Raw genomic sequence first — 19718 nt, forward strand, 5'->3', positions numbered from 1 at the left:
CACACACATACACAACACACACACAACACACACACACACCACCCACACGCATACACTCATAGACACACACACGCACCACACACACACCACAAATACACATACCACAAATACACCCACACACACATACAGCACATACACACACAACAGACGTACACGATACACACACACACCACACACACCACACATACACACCACATATATACACACACCACACACACATGCACACACCCCACACACATACACATACACACACAACACACAACACAAATATACCCACACACACATACAACACACACAACACACACACACAAACACACACCATACACACACCATGAATACACCCACACACATATACAACACACACAACACACATACACAATACACATACACACCGCACACACCACACACACTACACACACATACACACACACCACACACACAACACACATACGCACCACACACACACATACACGCATACACAGATACACACACACCACACAGACACACACAACACACACCACAAATACACCCACACACACACAACACACATACACACACAACACACATACACACCACACACATACACAACACACACACAACACACACACACACCACCCACACGCATACACTCATAGACACACACACGCACCACACACACACCACAAATACACATACCACAAATACACCCACACACACATACAGCACATACACACACAACAGACGTACACGATACACACACACACCACACACACCACACATACACACCACATATATACACACACCACACACACATGCACACACCCCACACACATACACATACACACACAACACACAACACAAATATACCCACACACACATACAACACACACAACACACACACACAAACACACACCATACACACACCATGAATACACCCACACACATATACAACACACACAACACACATACACAATACACATACACACCGCACACACCACACACACTACACACACATACACACACACCACACACACAACACACATACGCACCACACACACACATACACGCATACACAGATACACACACACCACACAGACACACACAACACACACCACAAATACACCCACACACACACAACACACATACACACACAACACACATACACACCACACACATACACAACACACACACAACACACACACACACCACCCACACGCATACACTCATAGACACACACACGCACCACACACACACCACAAATACACATACCACAAATACACCCACACACACATACAGCACATACACACACAACAGACGTACACGATACACACACACACCACACACACCACACATACACACCACATATATACACACACCACACATACACACCATGTATATGCACACACACATATGCACACACCACACATACACCCCACACACATACAACAAACACACAGACACACATCACACATGCACTCACACAACACATATACCAACACTCTATTAGAATTGTTAAGAAGTGGGGCCCAGGAAGGTGCATTTTACAGCCACCCCTGAGGTGTGAGAGTGGCTGACTTCCAGATGAACCAAACTTCAAACCTTTAAACTCTTTGGACGGGGGGGAAGACCCTCAGACCTGAATAGAAACATGTATACCAGCAGCTCCCGGTCCCGGCCAGGTGATCGCTGAATCCTCACCATGGCCCAAGGAGGTGGGTCCTCTGGGAGTACTCACTGTGCACTCCCAACCCCTGCAGGTCTGCAAGCTTGCAGGATCCTCCCACCTCAGGCAATGCTGTGGTTCCTAATGAGGGAAAACATGTAGCTAATCTTGGCAGTTCAGGAAGCCAGGAAAATACCCCGCAGTAATGAGGTCAGGGGCCTTCTGGAGGTGAGCTCACCAGGGCTGAGCTCCAGCAAAGGCTCTGCAGACATTATCGGGGCCTTGGGACGGCCCCCAGGCAGCCCCACCCGGCCCTGCACTGCCCCCTTCCCCCAGGACAAAAATCCAAGTCAAGGGAGAGGCTGATAGTGCGAGTGATGTAATGAAAACTCCCCAAGACAAGACTCTCCCTCCACCCCGACCCCTCAAAAGGTCTATTCATCACAGGGGTGTCTCAGAAGGATGCACCAATTCTCCCATCTGGGGAAAAAGCTGATAATTCCCCACCTGGTGGAAGGCCGGCGGCTCCCCTTCTCTGCAGGCTTCCTCACAAGGAGGAGGCTTGGTGAGAGTGGGGAGGGAGGGGAGGAGGGAGGGGGACCCCAGGAGGCGAGGAGCAGCTGGCTTTACCCTGGTGCAGGAGTTGGGGCAGGGACCAGCGTGTCCTGTTTCCCCAGAGCACTGTCAGCAAGGCACCCTCCTGCTATTCTGGAAGGAAACGGCAGCCTTCCTCTGAGATGAACTCCACGGCTACCCGGCACCCTCCTGCAGGCAATTTCTTCCACCCACAAACAGGGTACATTTCTCACTTTGTTCAAGTCTTCTCTCAGATCTTTCAGTAAAGGTCTTTAGTGTTCTACATATAGGTGTAGTCGTGTGCTAGGGCTGTCATCACAAAGTACCACAGCGTGGGTGGCTTAACACAAACGTATTGTCTCCCAGTTCTGGAGACCAGAAAGTCCAATACCAAGGTGTCCGCAGGCTTGGTTCCGTCTGAGGCGTGAAGGAGCGTCTGTTCCAGGCCTCTCTCCCAGCTCCTGGTGGTTTGCTGGCGACCTTTGGTGTTCTTTGGCTTGTAGAAACATCCCTGATCCCTGCCCTCATCTGCACATGGTGTTCTCCCTGCGTGTGTGTCTGTCTCCAAATGTCCTTTTTTTATAAGGTTATCAGTCATGTTGGAGTAGCGGCCACCCTACTCCAACATGACCTCAACCTAATTCATTACAACTGTAATAACTACACTTCCAAGTAAGGTCACATTCTGAGGTACTGGGGGTTAGGAATTCAACATCTGGATTTAGGGGTGGGACCACAATTCAGTTCCTTACAATGGGTATCTTTTTATGTCTATTACACGATAGTGTCAGTTTTCAGTAATGATATGAATAGAACGTTTTCTTAAAAATTACATTATCCTTCTGCTTTTTTAATTTATTTTTATTGGTTGCGTTGGTTCTTTGTTGCTGTGCACAAAATTTCTCTAGTTGCGGCGAGCAGGGGCTACTCTTCATTGTGGTGCACAGGCTTCTCACTGCAGTGGCTTCTCTTGTTGCAGAGCACGGGTTCTAGGCACATGGGCTTCAGTAGTTGTCACTCACGGGCTCTAGAGCTCAGGCTCAGTAGTTGTGGCACATGGGCTTAGTTGCTCCGTGGCATGTGGGATCTTCCTGGACCAGGGTTTGAACCCGAGTGTGTCCCCTGCATTGGCAGGCAGATTCTTAACCGCTGCGCCACCAGGGAAGTCCCAATTGTATGTTTCTTATCCCATGATTGTAGTTTCTAAACTTCCCTCCAAGTGCCACTCTGGCTCTCCTGTACAAATCCAACTCTCTGGGGGATAACTAAGCCAAGACTGTAGCTCCTGTGGTCATTCTTCTCTTGCTTACCTAAGTTTCAACCCAAACCAATACTCACAGAAGACAAAATCATGACCACAAAGAGCTTCAGGATGGGACCAGAGCTTGGCCGTTGTCTAGGGTGTCCACCCAGCTCTGAGACACAGTGGGCAGAGCCCAGCTGTCCTTGCAGCAGCTCCCAGCCCTCACCTCAGTCTACACCCAGATGGGCGTCTGTCAGCCTGTCATGGGGCAAGCAAGTTGAAGCCCCAACAAGAGCCATGCAGGTGGAGCAGGAGGTGGTGAGAGCTGGGTGTGGGGGCAGCAGCCCGCCTCCCCCCTGACCCCCCCACCAGCTTGCCCATCCTCTCCTCTCTGAGGGCTGGCAAGGGCTGAAGGGGAACCACGCCTGGTTTTCTGGCCTCATGGAATGCCCTCTGGTCCTGACAGATTCGTCATCATCTCTGAGCTGTTCAGTATTGTTTAGGGCTGTCCGATCCTTTCCAGAGCACTGCCCGTAATCTGGTATTCAAAATGTGCTACAAACACATGCAACGTGAGATTGATTTAGGAGCTAAACCATGCTTTATGGGAAATGCAGTCAGACTCTTCTCACTTCCCCACTGCTCTTTGCATTCTAACACCTCCTAAACGCCACAATTTATGACCCTCTCTCCTTCATCTCTCTCATTTATCATAGCAGTCAGCCTGCAGTCCGCTCTGGAAAGAGACCCTGGGTGGCTATCGTATGTCTTAATGCCCAGACTGCCCTGTGTGTCTGTGAGCCACGCAGAGCATAACCTTTGGGCCCAGTTCCCTCACCCACCCCACCCCATCTGTCTTGCAAGCCCCAGCCTATCAAATTTTCCAGCCAGTTTTTCACTCTGCTTAGTATCTGTTGGCTCACGTTGCTGAACGATTTTACACAGTTGGACAGCCAGACGAGAAGGCCACAGCTTCATATCTATTTGCAATAAATTTGGCTTCTTGAAGTGTTCTCTTGCGTTGCTCCATCAGGATTTCTGAAACCGCCTGGGTCTGCCTACAGATTCAGCAGACAATCTAATGGGAGGCCCAGGACCACAGGCCCTGCGACTGTATCTGCAAACACTGGTGCTGGAAACGCTTAAGCTGACCTGGCAAAAGAAACTTGAGACTTCTTTTTTGCAACAGGTGGGACGACAAGCATGGCTGTCAGGAAACTAGTTATGGGTAATTCATGGGCTGTATCTGGTGGCACCTGGATCTCTTAAATGTGAGGACATCTGGCAGCTGCTGGAGCCAGTTTCTGCCCAGGTTGCTGCAGCTCACCCTTCGAGGATGGCCAGGCCACACACTCCTCTACCCTGTCAAGAAGCTGGCAGGACAGGCCACAGCCTGGATCCCATGAACAGCCAACTGCTGGAGGTCCATGGTGCCCTGAGTCTGCCCAGGAGGAAAGGGCCACTGTCACAGACCCAAGGCACACGAACAATGCATTGCATTTGTACACCCATGTTCATAGCAGCATCATTCATGACTGCCAAGAGGTGGGAGCAACCTAAGTGTTCACCAATGGATGAATGGTAAACACAATGTGGTCTACACGTACGGTGGAATACTATTCAGCCTTCAAAAAGGAAGGGAATTCTGATACATGCTCCGGCATGGATGGACCTTCAGGAAATTCTATTAAGTGATACTATCACAAATACTCTGTGATTCCACTTATATGAGGTCCCTAAAGAGTCAAATTCATAGAAAAGTAGAATGGTGGGTGCCAGGGTCTGGGAGAGGGGATAATGGGGAGCTGATGTGTAATGGGGACAGTTTCAGTTTGGGAAGATGAAAAAGTCCTGAAGAACTGTTTCACAACAATGTGAATATACTGAACACTACTGAACCACGCACTTAAAAATAGCTACGATGATAAAACTTATGTGATACGTTTTTTGCTACAATTTTTTTAATAAAAGGAAAAATGCAGGGGATGTCCCTGCTGGTCCAGTGGTGAAGACTTGGCCTTCCAATGCAGGGGGTGTGAGTTCGATCCCTGGTCGGGGTGATAAGATCCCACATGCCTCAGGGCCAAAAAAAACAAACATAAAACAGAAGCAACACTGTAACAAATTCAATAAAAAAAAAACTTTAAAAAAAGGAAAAATGCATTACAGATTCATTGCATACATAAAATCTGCCTTCAACAGTACTTGAGGTCCCCTGGGTATTGGAATGAAAACTGCACGTTCCAAGAAACTCAACTTGGTAAAAACAGGTGCAGTGTGGAATTCAGCACCCCAAACGCACCTCAGCTGCTGTGTCAAAGTGTCTGTCCCTAAACTTCCAAGTGGCGGTGGTCCAAGAGTACTGTCCAGGGCATTCCGGGTATGGATTTTGCCCCTGACAGGCTGTGGGGCTGAGGCATTCAGTGCAGGTACCTCTGCAGCTGTACCCCTACACGATGGGGCTGGAATAGTGAAACACCAGCTCCATCTCATCCCCATCTTTCATGGGGACATGATGATGAAAATACTTGGAAGAAGCTCAAGGATTCTGAGGAGCACCACAAAAATCTGGGGAGACAACATCATCTTTCAGGTCCAGGCATCCACCCTAGTGGCCCTGAGAGGAGGCGAGGCACCTTCTTTTCTCTAAGCAAATAACTCCAGTGGCTGCCAGGGTCTGCCAGGGAACCAGAGCCTCAGTGGCTGCATCGAATACACGAGAAATAACAGTGAGAGCAGGGCAGCCTCATCACCAATGGCTGTTGTGGCTCTGGCTTTATGAGGGTCTGTTGCTTTACGGACAACAGACCTAGAGCAAGGGGTATAGTCAGCTTCCTCTTTATTTCAGGTCTTGGGAAGGACACTAGAGACGCAGAGACCTAGGTTTGAATCTCAACCCCGGTGCTTCGGTTATCTATTGCTGGGCAACAAACCACCCCCAAATGTAGGGTCTTAAACAACCACCACATTTATTTTGCTCACAAACCTGCAACTTGGGCGGCGTTCAGCAGGAGCAGCTTGGGGTGGCCTAGAGGCTGCAAGCTTCTGAAGGATCACTCACTTGGAGAGTGGGCAGTAGATGCTGGCTGTCACGAAGCTGGGACCTCTGGAATTGTGGCCTTTCCTTTGGCAGCTGGGCTTCTTCCCAATACGGCAGCTGGGATCCAAGAATAGGAGTCCTGAGAGAGGGTCAAGAAGAAGCTGTGCTGCCTGTTCTGATGCAGCCTTAAAGGCACACACCATCTTTTCCACCACCGAAGCCAGCCCACATTCGCAAGAAGGAGCTTGAATTCACCTCTGGATGGCAAGAGTGTCCCAGAATTTGCCATTACTATTTTTTTTAATTAATTAATTTATGTATTTTGTTGGCTGCCTTGGATTTCCGTTGCTGTGCTCCGGCTTTCTCTAGTTGTGGCAAGTGGGGGCTATTCTTCCTGCGGTGTGCGGGCTTCTCATTGAGGTGACTTCTCTTGTGGAGCACAGGCTCTAGGTGCGTGGGCTTCAGTAGTTGTGGCACACGGGCTGAATAGTTGTGGCTCACGGGCTCTAGAGCACAGGCTCAGTAGTTGTGGCACAGAGGCTTAGTTGCTCCGCAGCATGTGGGATCTTCTCAGACCAGGGCTTGAACCCGTGTTCCCTGCATTGGCAGGTGGATTCTTAACCCCTGCGCCACCAGGGAAGTCCTGCCACTACTCTTGAAGATTTATTCATTGCTGACTGTGGTCTAGTCTCTCTGTGCCTTAGTTTATCTGTTGTGAGGATTTTCTAGTCAGTGTAGGTGAATCTCCTAACACAATGCTTCCCCATCAGTGGATGTTTATTATCGATCATGCAACTCCATAGATAAAGGGGTTGGTTAAACAATATTATCATTTTGCAAAATAGAGTTAAGTACACTAAGCTAATTAGGGAAAAGGATAAAACTGGAACATTGTCCCTTAACCCAGTTTAAGGAGTCTACTGGACTTCTCCTAAGGCAGACAAAGCCTTTTGTTGTTTGTGTTGAGAGAGCTATTGCCAAGAGGGATCTCAGAAAAGAGTTGCAGGAGGATGGCTGCGAACTGAAGAGAGAGGGTCCTGACGCCAGAGCTGAGGGAGGGAGGAAGTCACTGGAAGATATTGGGAAATGCAGATGGAGCTAACAAAAGTGCTCAGGAATCAACATTTTGCAACCCAGCATGTTTTGTTAATGATTTGCACACCAGACAATGGCCTCAATGCCCACGAGAATTCGGGGAGGGCCAGACAGTGAGATACAGCCCTTAATTTACAAACCAGGAATCTAGGACAGAAGCAGCATCTGGTCTGGGCACTTCAGCTCAGGCCCCGCTGGCTCTGTCTGCCTGTTCTGGTCTTACAATGTCCATCATTCCTTCTCACAGGCCAGCAGGAGAACTTTTCTGGGGACCACCCAGAAAGAAAGACCTCCTGCCTGCTAGAATTCGCAAACCTACAGCATGGCCTCGGACTCAGGAAAACACCTAGAAACAGTGCAGAACCATGTTCCAGACACACCAGATGGGGAATTTCTGCCCCATGCTCCGGGGGGGCCCACCTTCAGCGGGAATGCAGCCTGGCCACCCACCTCTGGGTGCAGAAAAGGATCGGGGAGGTCGGGATTGCCTGGTGGTGGCACCACTCAGTGACTCATTCCCCATGTCCTGTTGTCCCCCAAAGTCACCTCTGCTCTTGTCAGCCCCGTCCAGTCACCATGGTTGAAGGCCGGTCTTGGAGGGGAGCCAGCCACCTGCACGGAAGTGGAAGGCGCCTGGCCAGAGGGTGATCAGGTCCTTTCTGACTTGGCTGTGTGAAAAGCCTCACGCATCCCCAAAAGCATTCCCCGTAGCATTTCCCTGGGCCGGATCTCCTGCCCTTGGAACCTCGTGAGTCCAGGTCTCCAGCCCACCCCTCAGGCTCTCCGTGTTCTCTCTGGGAGGAACAATAATAAATTAACAGCCCGTTGGGGAGGGGTTTAAACTGTCTGATTGGCTAGTGAGGAACAGTGTGTTAGCACAGGGGGTCTCTGCACCGTCCCATCCCAGACGCTCTTCTTACTGTGATCTCATGATCCATCCATCCGGCGGGGAGCCCACACGCAGCCTCGAGACCTGGGCAGACCTCCGGCCTGCCTCCATCAGTAGATTCAGCAGACAGGGCCGTGTGTGCTTTCTGAGGTTTTCTCCTGGCTCTCTCTCAGATGCTTGCTCTGCCAAGCCAGCTGCCTTGCTGTGAGGAAGCCCAGGACGCACAGAGGGACGTGGAAGGGATTCCTGGGCCATGACGATGGCCACGTGCCTGGCTCAGACCAGCACCAACTTGCTGGCTATGGGTGTGCCCTCTCGGAGCTGAAGCCCCCCAGCTGCTGCTGCAGGCCCAGGGAAGGCTCCATTCCCCGAGGTAACAGGAGCCAAAGGAGCAGAGGTTTCCTGTCCCAGAAACTCGAGGGGAAGGGGCCACAGGGGCCTCCTCATGACTTGGTCTCTGTGCTAGGCAGCTTCTGAAATGGCTCCCAGTGATTCTTACATCCTAGGCTTCCTACCACCCCACACCCCGTGTGTGTGCACACGCATATGTGCATCTGTGTGCATGTAGGCCTGTGTATCGTGTGCAAGCATGGGAGGGGGTTGAGTGCATGTTTACCTGTAAGCACATATGCGTGTATATGTACATCTTTGTGTGTGCAAGTATGTATTGTGGGTTTTCATGCACATGTGTGAGTGTGCAAGTATGTGGGGAGTTGAGTGTGTATGTGTGTGTGTGCGTGTGTGTGTTAAAATGTTTTTGTGTGTATTGTGTGAGTATGCATGTGTGCTTGTACATATGCGTTTGGGTGTGTGTCTGTGTGTTACCGTGTGTGTTTGTGAGTGGGTGGGTGTGTGTGTGTATGTGTGTCTGGGGGTGTGTGTGTGCATGGGGGTCTGTGTGCCAGCTGGACCTAGCGATCTACTTCTAATAAATGGAATATGACAAATATGAGAGGATGCCATTTCCAAGTTTAACCTTCCAAGGCCTTTGACTTCAGCCTTGCTCTCACCCCATCTGCCCTCCCAGCTTACTGCTTTGATGAAACAAGCTGTCATAATTGAGAGCCCCGTGTGGCAAGGAACTGAGGCCACAGCCTGTGAGGAACCAGATCCTGCCAGCAACCATGTGAGTGAGCTTGGAGGAAGGTCCTTCCCCAGTTAAGCCTTGGGACGACCAGAGCCCCAGCACCACCTGCCTTGTAGCCTGTGAGACCCTGAAACAGGGCCCCAGGTAAGCTGTGCCTAGATTCCTGACCAATAGAAACTGAGATAAATGTTTTTGTTATAAGACACAAAGTTTTGGGTTAATGTATTATATGACAATAGATAATTGAGGCAGATTTTAGCACCAGTGTTGTGCTGCTACAACAAACACCTAAAAATGTGGGAGTGGGTTCAAAACCAGGAAGTGGGTGAGACCTGGATGGATTTTGAGAAGAATGATGGAGAAAGCCTAAACTGCTTTGAACAGACTGTTAACACATGTCTGGGCTTTGAAGACACTTCCAGTGAGAGCTCAAAAGGAACTAAGGAACACACTATAGGAAATTGGGGGAAGGGGGAATGCTTGTTACGCAGCAGCAGAAAGCTTAGCAACAGTCACCTGCAGTGATGTGGAAGGTGGAACTTGTACCTAATGAATAGTGTGGTCTAGCTCAGGAAATTTCCAAGCAAAATATTGAATGTATTTCCTGGTTTCTTCTTGCTTCTTATAGTAAAATATGAGAGGAGAGAGATAAATTGGGAGAAAAACTATTAAACCAAAAGAAACCAAGACTTGATGATTTTGAAAATTCTCAGCTTCTTCTGGTGGTAAAAGATGCTAAAATTAAGAAAAGCTTTCTGAGCAATCTTCAAAAGTGATCTAGAAATAAAGCCAATAGTGAGACTGTACAATCTTTTCAGACCTCAGAATGATCAAAGCATCAGAGTACTATTAAGACTCACAAAGGACCCTTTCAAGAGATGAAGTAAGTACCTTACATTTCCTCTCAACTGAACAATAGGGTCTCCAGAGAGTTGAAGGGGTTGTCCCTCATCTCTTTCAGCAGAAGCCCAAGGCAGGGAAGGGCTTATCTTAAAGAGATTTGTGGTGGTGGCTTTGGTCTAATGGAGATTACCCCAATGAGATTCATAGAAGGCTCAGAAAGTGTTTGACAAAATTTTATCAGCAAAAATACTTTCAGCTTGAATTGAAAGGGACAGAGACAGTACAAAATAAAGAGAAGCTTTTGGGTCCCCCAATTATACTGGTAGGAAGAGGGCTGAGAGATGCTCAGAGGCAAACACCTTTCATCTTTGATGAAAAGGTAAGAATGACTAAGGGGACAGAACCAAGAGCTAAGAGAGCACTGCTGTGAGCACTGAGAATTTTTCCCAGGCCTTGAGACCTAATCAAGGAACTTCTAACATCTGCCCAGATGGATTTCAGAATTGCTATAGACAAGTGCCTCCCATTTTCCCCTTTTTGGAGCAGAAATGTCTATACCATTTACCCCATGCCTGTCCCTCCAATGTGTGCAGGGTATGTAGGGGCAGATAACTTGTCTCTTTAGTTCAGGAGTCTGCAGATCCAGAGGAACTGGACTTAAACGACCACACCTGAGGAGCCTCGCCTATACCTGAAACTCACTTGGATGATGAGATTCTTAGCTCGGAGCTACGTGATGAGACTTTTGAGGACATTGGAGGAGGAACATGATTTATTGCGGGCCAGAGGGCAGACTGGAGTAGGCAGCTTCTGAAATGGTCCTTTGGTGGTCCCCACATCCTGGTATTCACACTCTCGAATAATCCTCTCCCCATGTGTGGGGACTGGACCTGGTGAGTTGCTTCTGATGAAGAGGATACAGGATGCCACTTCCAAGACTGGGCTATATGAAGACTGTGACTTCCATCAGGCTTGAACTCACTCCCCTTAGCTTGCTCGGTTTAATGAAGCAAGTTGTTGTGTTGGAGAAATCTGCATGGCAGGAAACCAAGCCTCTGACTAACAGATCGAAATGAATTGAATACTGCCTTCAAGGACAAAGCTCCTCCTCACCTCAAGTCTTACAATGACTACAGTTCAGCCAGCACCTTAAGTCTCTGAAGCAGGGACTCAGCTACGTCTGCCCCACCATTGTTTGTACCAGATCCTTGACCTACAGAACCACATGGTAATAAATGTCACGGCTACAAGCCCCTGCATTTGGGGTGATTAGTTAAGCAGTAACAGATGATTATGATATCTTCTTCGCCAGGGAACAGGGGAATATTGGGTGCAAGGGAAGACCATGGACCAATGCCATCTGTAGTCTTCAGGAATCAGCATCACTTGGAAGACTTTTTTTTTTTTTTTTTTGATGACAAATATATTCAACATACAACATTGTGTAAATTTAAGGTGCAGAACATGTCAATTTGATACATTTATATATTGAAATGTGATTGCTGTAGCAATAATTAGCACCTCTACCCACTCCTATCCCCAGGTAACCACCATTTTACTTTCTGTTTTTATGAGTTTGGCTTCTTTAGATTCCACCTGTAAGTGATAACATATAGTACTTGTCTTTATCTGTCTGACTTACCTCTCTTAGCATAATGTACTAGAGTTCCATCCATGTTGCTGCAAATGGAAAGATCTCCTTCTTTCTCGTGGCTGAATAATATTCCATTGCATATGTATAACACGTCTTCTTTATCTGCTCACTTGTTGATGGACGTGTAGGTTGTTTCCACATCTTGGCTATTGTGAGTAATGCTCTAATAAACATGGCTGTGCATGTGTCTATTCAATAGCCTGTTTTCATTTCCTTTGGGTGTATGCCCACGAGAGGAATTGCTGGATCATATGAAAGATCTATTTTTAATCTTTGAGGAGCCTCCATATTGTTTTAGGAAGGCTTATTTAAAATGAAGATCAAGGGCCAACCCAGACCTACCCAGCCAGAATTTCCAGGATGGGGCCCAGGTAATTCTCATGCATATTCATACTTAAGAATGAGGGTATATGTAATGACCTCTGACTGCCCCGTAGCTCCCTAGTGAGTTCCATTAATGTGACACCTCTGATCCATGCCTGTACCTTCGGGTCCCCCAAAATGCCACCACCCTCACTGCAGATCTGGGGGCGCCATGTACAGGTCCACTGGCAGCAAAGGGTCACCTGCCTACACACTGGCCCCTTGACCAGACTGAACTTGTGGCCCAGCAGGACTGTAGAGACTAATGCTGGGGTGGGAGGTGGGGGTGGGGGATGGGGAGGAGGGAGTTGCATCTTAGAAGGAAAAGAGGCAGAGAATTCTCTCCCCTGTCCAATGGCCTCAGACCATTCTGAGAGGCCCTGTTTTTAGTCCTCAAACAGGAGCAGGCAGTGGTGCTAGTGGTGAAGCTGTGGCCGGTGTGGTGGGCACCCAGTACTTGCTTTCTGTCCTAGCTGTCTCCGGCCCCTTCCCTCATCCTGCTTCTCAGCTTGCGCTCCCAGTAAAGTGCTGTCACAGGAGCTTTGGCCTCAGGCTGTGTTTTCAAGATTACTGATGAACTCAGTGATAAGAACAATGATGCAGGTGCAGAGAATGGACTGGAGAACTCGAGGTTTGGGAGGGGGCGGAGGGTGAAGGGGAAGCTGAGATGAAGCGAGAGTAGCATAGACATATATATACTACCAACTGTAAAATAGATAGCCAGTGGGAAGTTGTTGTATAACGAAGGGAGTTCAGCTCGAGGATGGAAGACGCCTTGGAGGACTGGGACAGGGAGGGTGGGGGGGACTCGGGGGAGGGTGGGGGGGAGTCAGGGGAGGGAGGGAATACGGGGATATGTGTATAAAAACAGATGATTGAACTTGGTGTACCCCCCCCAAAAATAATAAATAAATTAAAAAAAAAATCCTAAAAAAAAAAAAAGATTAAGGCAGCGCCCTGAAAAAGGCCAGTTAAGGTTTGGGGGCTGACCAGGCCCACAGACTGGGGCACCAACCTTTATCTGGGGTGGGGAGAAAGGCTGCCGAAGAGTCTCCGCCCACTCCAGGCCTCCAGAAATGACCCCAACAGGAGCCAAGGCCCTTTGTTCCCTAGTGTGATTGAAGCAACTTTCTAAGTGCATGGCTGGTCCTCAAGCAACAGGCAAACGTGGTTGGGGGGACACACAGACAGGGAGCCCTGGTAACCAGAGGCAGGGAAGAAGCGGGGCACACCCAGGGAGCCCTCGCAGTATCCCAAGGGCCAGCCTGTCTGCCCTCCACGCAGCACGGACTCCCAGAGGCTGAGCTGCATGGGACCTCATACAGGCAACTCTGATAGATTGAGAGGGTCCAGGGCTCCGTGACAGTGTTTTCTTAACACTGTGCACCTCCTTAAAAGAACAATGTGGACACTCACCAGCGTTAATTGAGCCTACGTGCAAGCACTTTCGCACATAGCTTGTGCGTGTGTGTATAGGTAGAAATGTACATATGCATGCTTATATGTACATATACATGCCTAAACGTGTACACACGTGTGTGTCCCATGTGGATCAGACCATTGAATCTTTACCCACAAAGCTCCCAATTCATGGATGAGGAATTCTGTGGAGGTGACACTCCTCCTGCAAGGCCACGGGGACGGGAAGGCAGTTTGGGGGTGACCCATTTCTGGGTTCGGATCCCTGGTGTGCTGCTGCCTGACCGCATGGCTTGGCAAAGTCACTTCCTAGCTCCACCTGTCCCTCGGCCTCTTCTGTAATGTGGGCCCACACTGCTCACCTCAACGAGCCTGCGGCACATCCGTGGGCTCTCCTGTGGGGGGGCAGGGGGGGAGGGCTAGCTTCGGTGTCCAGCAGAGAACAAGTACACAGAGAAAGTGGGGTTCCATTTCCCTCCTGAATGCATGGGCTTTTCATCCACGCCTACTCTATGCCCAGCATTACATTACTGTCCAAGCTGGGCTTCCAAAAGCAGAGCTGAAGTGGGGGTTCATGCATATGTGATTTCTTAAGGATGTGCCCCGAGGGGAGCAGGAAGGCAGGGGGGTGCAGGAGAGAAGGAGGCCAGGCCACGGGCAAGTTCAGGCAAAGCCCCAGCCTGCTCTATCTCACAGAGATCTGGAGCATCCGTCACACCCAAGGCTTCCGCTCGGTGGCAGGGAGCTGGGCTTGCAGAGCCCCAAGCCCGCCAGTCCCAGGCGGCAGGCCACCTGGAGGACAGAATCCTGCAGTCAGTTCCATCTGTCTACAAAGGGACATGAGTGTGATTGATGGTGTGGACCTCAAGCGGAGCCCAACACTCTGTTTTAAGAAGCCATCCAGGGGACAAGGAGGCAGGCTCCTTGTTGAGAAGGGTTTCTTTAGGAGAAGACAGGTAAAAACCAGAGGAATCTGGGATCTCAGGTGACCCTAAGAAGCAAACGTCCCCACTGGCCCATGTCACTGCCTCTGCACTGCCCCACATGAGGGAAAGAAAGCTGTACTAGTCTAGCGGGAGTTCCTTTTGTTACAGAAGCTCAACCTGTATCCTAATATATGCGATGAGGAAGTTTTATTAGCAGTGTGAGCAGAGGAAAGGGAAGGGACAGAATAGAGAGGACAACCTTCAAACAACCACTGTAATAGGTGGACTTGTGTTCCCCCAAAATGATTTGTTAAAGCTCTAACCCCAGGACCTGTGAATTGATCTTATTTGGAAATAGGATCTTTGCAGATGATCCAGCTAAGATGAGGCCATTAGGGTGGGCCCTAATCCAATATGACTGGGTCCTTAGGAATAAAGGGGACATTTGGACACAGCGACAGACCCCCATACAGGGAGACGGCATGTGAATGTGAAGGAAGAGATCACGGAAGATCAGCAGCAAACCCCCAGAGCCGGAACAGATTCTCCCACACAGCCTGGAAGGAACCGGCCCTGCCGCCACCTTGACCCAGACTTCCAGCCCCCAGAACAGAGACAGGAAACTTCTGCTGTTTAAGCTACCCAGAGGGTGGTATGTTGTTAGAGCAGCCACAGGACACTCACACATCCACCAAGGAAAGAATAGGCTTCAAGAAGCAGTAACAAGTGGGCGTGGCCATGGACCCATAGACTTTATTAATAAAAAAAAACTCAAGAAGCAGCAGCGAAGCCCTCACATTGGTGCAGACGCCCAGGGCCCCCAGAGGACAGTGGGGCGGCGTTGCCTCACACCTCTCCCGCCCTGGCTCCCTCTCCGTCTGGCACTCCATCTCCACAGGAAGGAGCGTGGGGAAATAACTCATCTACCGTGGGGATGGCCACTTCCAAAAGTCTCCTATCCAATGCTTTTCCCCTTGATTTTTCAGCCCTGGCGTATTTTATAGGAAATATAATCCACATGACATTGAGTCACCGGGCCTGAGCTCAGCACAAAGTTGTTTGCAGGAAATATTTTATGTCCACAATGGGCCTCTTTTTTCAGAAAAAGGAAGTCATTTTCAGCCAAGAATAAACACACTTGGCACCATGCAGGTTAGCTGTGTACCAATCCCTTGACGGCCTGCTGGCTTCCTGGTCCTGGGCCAGACTTCAGTTCCAGACTCTTTCCTGTTGAGACTAGATAAGCTTGCCTTGGACCACCTACCCACAGACACTGCCAGCCACCCTCTGGCCCTGCTCACTTCCCTCTTCACAGCCTTGTTGATTTGGCATACACAGCCTGCAGCAGTAGCCTAGGATATACAACCCAGGCACACTCATTTAATTATACAGAGTGATGGGACCCACTCATCCAATCATACAAGTGATGGGGGCCAATCACAGAGCCATACAGGGTGAGGGGGCCCATCGCACAGCCGTACAGGGTGAGGGGGCCCATCACCCAGCCACACAGGTTGAGGGGACCCATCACACAGCCACACAGGGTGAGGGGGCCCATCGCCCAGCCACACAGGGTGAGGGGACCCATCACACAGCCACACAGGGTGAGGGGGCCCATCACACAGCCACACAGGGTGAGGGGACCCATCGCACAGCCGTACAGGGTGAGGGGACCCATCGCACAGCCACACAGGGTGAGGGGACCCATCGCACAGCCGTACAGGGTGAGGGGGCCCATCGCACAGCCGTACAGGGTGAGGGGGCCCATCGCACAGCCGTACAGGGTGAGGGGGCCCATCGCACAGCCATACAGGGTGAGGGGGCCCATCGCACAGCCGTACAGGGTGAGGGGGCCCATCGCCCAACCACACAGGGTGAGGGGACCCATCACACAGCCACACAGGGTGAGGGGGCCCATCGCACAGCCACACAGGGTGAGGGGGCCCATCGCACAGCCGTACAGGGTGAGGGGACCCATCACACAGCCACACAGGGTGAGGGGGCCCATCACACAGCCACACAGGGTGAGGGGACCCATCGCACAGCCACACAGGGTGAGGGGACCCATCGCACAGCCACACAGGGTGAGGGGACCCATCGCACAGCCGTACAGGGTGAGGGGGCCCATCGCACAGCCGTACAGGGTGAGGGGGCCCATCGCACAGCCGTACAGGGTGAGGGGGCCCATCACACAGCCACACAGGGTGAGGGGGCCCATCACACAGCCGTACAGGGTGAGGGGACCCATCGCACAGCCGTACAGGGTGAGGGGACCCATCACACAGCCGTACAGGGTGAGGGGACCCATCACACAGCCGTACAGGGTGAGGGGACCCATCACACAGCCGTACAGGGTGAGGGGACCCATCACACAGGCGTACAGGGTGAGGGGACCCATCACACAGCCGTACAGGGTGAGGGGGCCCATCGCACAGCCACACAGGGTGAAGGGACCCATCACACAGCCACACAGGGTGAGGGGGCCCATCGCACAGCCGTACAGGGTGAGGGGGCCCATCACACAGCCACACAGGGTGAGGGGGCCCATCACACAGCCACACAGGGTGAGGGGACCCATCACACAGCCGCACAGGGTGAGGGGACCCATCACACAGCCGTACAGGGTGAGGGGACCCATCGCACAGCCGTACAGGGTGAGGGGACCCATCACACAGCCGTACAGGGTGAGGGGACCCATCACACAGCCGTACAGGGTGAGGGGGCCCATCGCACAGCCACACAGGGTGAAGGGACCCATCACACAGCCACACAGGGTGAGGGGGCCCATCGCACAGCCGTACAGGGTGAGGGGGCCCATCACACAGCCACACAGGGTGAGGGGGCCCATCACACAGCCACACAGGGTGAGGGGACCCATCACACAGCCACACAGGGTGAGGGGGCCCATCACACAGCCGTACAGGGTGAGGGGACCCATCGCACAGCCATACAGGGTGAGGGGACCCATCGCACAGCCGTACAGGGTGAGGGGGCCCATCGCACAGCCGTACAGGGTGAGGGGGCCCATCACACAGCCACACAGGGTGAGGGGACCCATCACACAGCCGTACAGGGTGAGGGGGCCCATCACACAGCCGTACAGGGTGAGGGGGCCCATCACACAGCCACACAGGGTGAGGGGGCCCATCACACAGCCGTACAGGGTGAGGGGGCCCATCACACAGCCACACAGGGTGAGGGGACCCATCGCACAGCCACACAGGGTGAGGGGGCCCATCACACAGCCACACAGGGTGAGGGGGCCCATCGCACAGCCGTACAGGGTGAGAGGGCCAGTCACACAGCCACACAGGGTGAGGGGTCCAGTCACACAGCCACACAGGGTGAGGGGTCCAGTCACAAAATAGGGTGCAAGACATGAATTATAGAGCCTTGGGGGTGCTGCTTCGCCTCTTTAAACCTGAGTCCTCATGTGTAAAGCGGGACAGCTGCTGCCACCAACATAGTTGTTGTAAGAATTCCACAATGCCTGGCCCGGAGCACATGCTCCATAACAGATAAGTAATATTACTGCCGTGACATCACACGGACGTTAGCCAATAAGAGCTCAAGAGCTGTGGCTTTTACATGTTTTTCAGTCCCTAGAACCTAGGGCTGTTTATGGCATGTGGTGGAAATGCCACTTTGTATCTTTTGAATTTAAAAAACAAAGACTGAATGGATGAGAGTAAAGGCGCTCCGGCTCCTAAATACTCAGCAGCAACCCCAGGTACTTAGGCTTGTACTTGCTCTGTTAAAATGTTATTCCTTTCACATGCATCAGATAGAGTTTTATCTTCCTGTCAAAATGCAACAGGGAATTTTCATTTTTTCATTTGAGCATGAACGTCCAGGTGCAGGGACCCTGCTTTCCAGGAGCTTCCAAGCCACTGGGATAGGTGAGAAAACAAGGAAATGAAAACAATGATTTCAGGTGAGCCCACAGTGGCAGGTTGTATCTTCCAAAGATGGCTCACACCCCCCAGTGCCCCCCACAGTGCGGCCTGTGGGTGCCCAGCTGGGGGTCTCGTCCTCCTCCCTGGCGCCTGGGCTGGCCTTGAGACAGGCTGCGACCTGGGGCCCTTTGCTGCAGTGCTTACACCTGGACAAACGTCTCCTTGAGCTACAAAATTCAGAAACTGTGAGGGACTAAAAATAACTGGGTGCATACTCAGTGGGGGCAAATTGTGAACAACAAGATACAAAAAAATAAAAGAAATAAAATAAAATAAAATAAAATAAAATAAAATAAAATAAAATAAAACCACTTCTGAAGAGAAAAAGCAAAGTACTGTGCATGCCCCCTGCACTCAATGCCACCAAAGGGGTGAGCAAACCACCTAAGCCGCCTCTCCTGTCCGACCCCTGGATACACCCCTACCCTCACCCCATTTAAGGAACTAGCTCACTTCCCCTTGGGGAGTGAGCAAGGGAACCTGTTACTTGTTCTTGCTCCCCTCTTCTGCAGCAGGGGCCCCAATAAAGCCTTGCCTGAATTCCTTGTCTGGCCTCTAGTCAATTTCTGTAGCTTGGGGAAGGCCAAGAACCCTGGTGGGTATCAGCCTCAGTGACTTGCTCATCCAGTAGGAGCTCCGGATCTTCCAAGGCGGGCTTCCAAGGGGGCTTGCAGCTGCCCAGGACTCAAGATGCTGGCTCGTGGGACCCAACCACCATGCTGTGAGAAGCCAAAGCTACACGGAGAGACCACGTGTGGGAGCTCCCACCAAGAGCCCCTGGGAGCTGACAGCTGACCGCCAACACCTTCCCCAGGCTCGTGGACAAAGGCACCGTCCTGACATCCCCACCACAGAGCCCTCAGGTGACTCCAGGTCGGAGCATCGTCTAATTACACTCACATCAGAAACTCCAAGCAAGGATGTCTGGACCAGTCAGCCCACAGCAGTGTGGGAGACAGTAACCATTTGCTGTTTTAAGCCTCCA

This window comes from Hippopotamus amphibius, chromosome 2 (assembly GCF_030028045.1).
Source record: "Hippopotamus amphibius kiboko isolate mHipAmp2 chromosome 2, mHipAmp2.hap2, whole genome shotgun sequence".
NCBI classification, from domain to species: domain Eukaryota; kingdom Metazoa; phylum Chordata; class Mammalia; order Artiodactyla; family Hippopotamidae; genus Hippopotamus; species Hippopotamus amphibius.